Raw genomic sequence first — 2,444 nt, forward strand, 5'->3', positions numbered from 1 at the left:
CTTAGGAGAGAGGGCACGGGCAACTGGGCACTTCTCGGCTTTAGGTAATTCTTGACTCTACTGCTAGTTGATGGTTTAACATTCAAGGCTAGAATTTACTCTTCAGTCAGCCGAGGCTTACAAAATCAGTTCGTGACTGGACAGTCTTTCAGGAAGGGTGTTACTGTGTTGATTTATAGCCAAAGTGGTGTGAGCAAGCCTGGGCCATGGGAGGGGGTTTGGGGTGGATGGATGGTCGCAGAGGCCACTATAGGAAATGCAGCCACTCAGACAGAGACCTATTCCCTGCATTACACAGAACTCCCCAGAACACCCTAACTCATCAGTCTTAAAACGGCTGTGCCCTGGACTTCCCTGGCAGTCCAGTAGTTAAGACTCCATGCTTCCATTACAGGGGGTGTGGGTTCGATCCCTGGTTGGGGAACTAAGATCCCACATGCCGTGTGGAGTGGCCAAAAACAAAAACAAAATGGTTATACCCTTTCGTCCAGTGATCCCGCTTCTGGAATCGTTGAGAACTCTTTCGTTAGGAAATAGTCCCAGCAAAGACAAGGGCTGAATTTTCCTGGCACAGGCATAAAAGAGATGTTTCTTGTGGTGTCATTGTCAGAGTGGATATGGAAAACAGTTGTTCTCCCTTTGTTGAGCATCTCAGTTAAGTAAATTATAGTTCCCCACTTGGTGGAATATTATGCAGCCATTATAATGAGGAGGACATGGGAAATATAACAACTTGAAAAAAATGATTATGATGTCATGAGTGAAGTGTCAGGTTACAGGATAAGTACATTACAGTAACTTGTAAAATAAACACATGAGAAAAGATTGCAGAGGGGAGATGATAATGGCTGCTAGTTGCTAGAATTGTGAATGCCTTTTCTATGATGCATGAATTTGTTTCTTTTAAAATGAAATTAAATCTGGATGCATACACACCATACCTTTAAAAGTGATTTTCTCTAAGACGTGGGAAGATGGGGTACTTCTGCTTTCTATGTCATTCCTTTCTGTCATGTTTAAATTTCAACTGTGAGCACATGTCATTTTTGTAATTGGGAAAATGACTTTAAAATGCTAGAAATAAAAAAAAATTTTAAAGGCTGTATTTCCCAAGAAAGAGTTGAAGAGAAAGGCTGAGCTGGTTAACTTTTTATACCTGCTCCTAAACAGGACCTGAACCTGTTTGAGCCCATTCACTCATCATCAACTCATTCATTCACAGATAAAGCCAGTGGATCTCACTGCCGGGCACTGTTCTAGGCACTGGTTACCCAGGAATGAACAAAGCAGAGCCCTGCCCTTGTGGAACTTTCCTTCTAATTGGGAGAGACAGACAGTGAACAAGTAGCAAAATAGCAGAAACTGAAAGTGCTGTGACTAAAATGGCATGCCGTGAGTGAGGGGAAGGCTGCTTTGCATCAGAGATCAGAGAATCCTCTGAGGGGTAATGGATGAGCTGAGATCTGAATGACAACAGAGAGGCAGCCTCAGGAGGTCTGGGAAGGGGGGTCCTGCAGCCTGCAGGCACCACCCGCAGGCTGTCCATTGCTGCCTGAGCCCTGGTGAGCCTCTGTGCCACCCTGACTTTATGCCCCAGGCCCACTTGCCCCCCCCCCGCCACCTGCCAGCTGGGATTTGCTTAGCATCCGAGGCCATCTGAATCCTCCCCTGACGGCCACTCTGTGTGGATCGGTTGTTTCTGATACTCTGGCTGCTGCTGCTCCAGGCACAAGGCTTCTCTGGGCAGCCTCCACTGCTCTTGGCTGGCACTGCCATGGCAGGGCTGGGGCATCTAAGATTCCCGGCAGCACTGGGGTAGGCTGGCAGTCGGGGAAGCTCGGGGTAATATATGTCCTGGTGAGAGGTCTTTGAATGGCACGTGCTGCTGCGATGGTCCTGGGAGGGTCAGCTATGACCCAGGAGGACCTTCACGTAGTTCCTGCCAGAATGCAGCTTCAGAATAGAACCTGGCCTCTCAGGATAGGCTGAGCGCCTTCAGCAGCTCTGACACCAGACCTGAGCTTCACTGATGATCTACCTAGAAGCTCCTGTCCTTCTTGCTTTCCTGTTGTCTCTCCATATACCATCTCAGCCTGCCACAAGCAGAAACTCAGAAAATGTAGTGCCTTGGAGGAGACTGCAGTCAGGCTTAAGGGCCGTGAGGCGCGCTGATCAGGAGGGAAGACTCTGGAGCTGGGTTTGAGTCCCAGCGGACGGCTACCTTGTACAACCGTAAGAACTTGGGCTAATTTTGTAGCCTTTCTCTGCCTCAAATTCCCCATCTGTGAAATGGGCTTGAAGATTATCTGAGTTAACACATGGAAAGTACTGTGAAGAGTGCCTGATTATTACGTGACTTGGGAAGTGGCAGGCGGACCATCCCTGGGAGCTTTCCTGGGGGACACCCACAGCAAGAGAGGGTGGAACTGTACAGTGTTCTGGCC

At 48.4% G+C, this 2,444-nt stretch overlaps 1 protein-coding gene across 10 annotated transcripts in view; it reads left to right on the forward strand.

Annotated features, from left to right (window-relative positions):
• The window catches only part of TMEM229B (transmembrane protein 229B), a 42,404-nt gene that overhangs the window by 29,725 nt on the left and 10,235 nt on the right, over positions 1-2,444 (forward strand). The window lies entirely within an intron of this gene.

The sequence above is a fragment of the Bison bison genome, unplaced genomic scaffold (genome assembly GCF_000754665.1).
Source record: "Bison bison bison isolate TAMUID 2011002044 unplaced genomic scaffold, Bison_UMD1.0 scf7180017864239, whole genome shotgun sequence".
Taxonomy (NCBI): domain Eukaryota; kingdom Metazoa; phylum Chordata; class Mammalia; order Artiodactyla; family Bovidae; genus Bison; species Bison bison.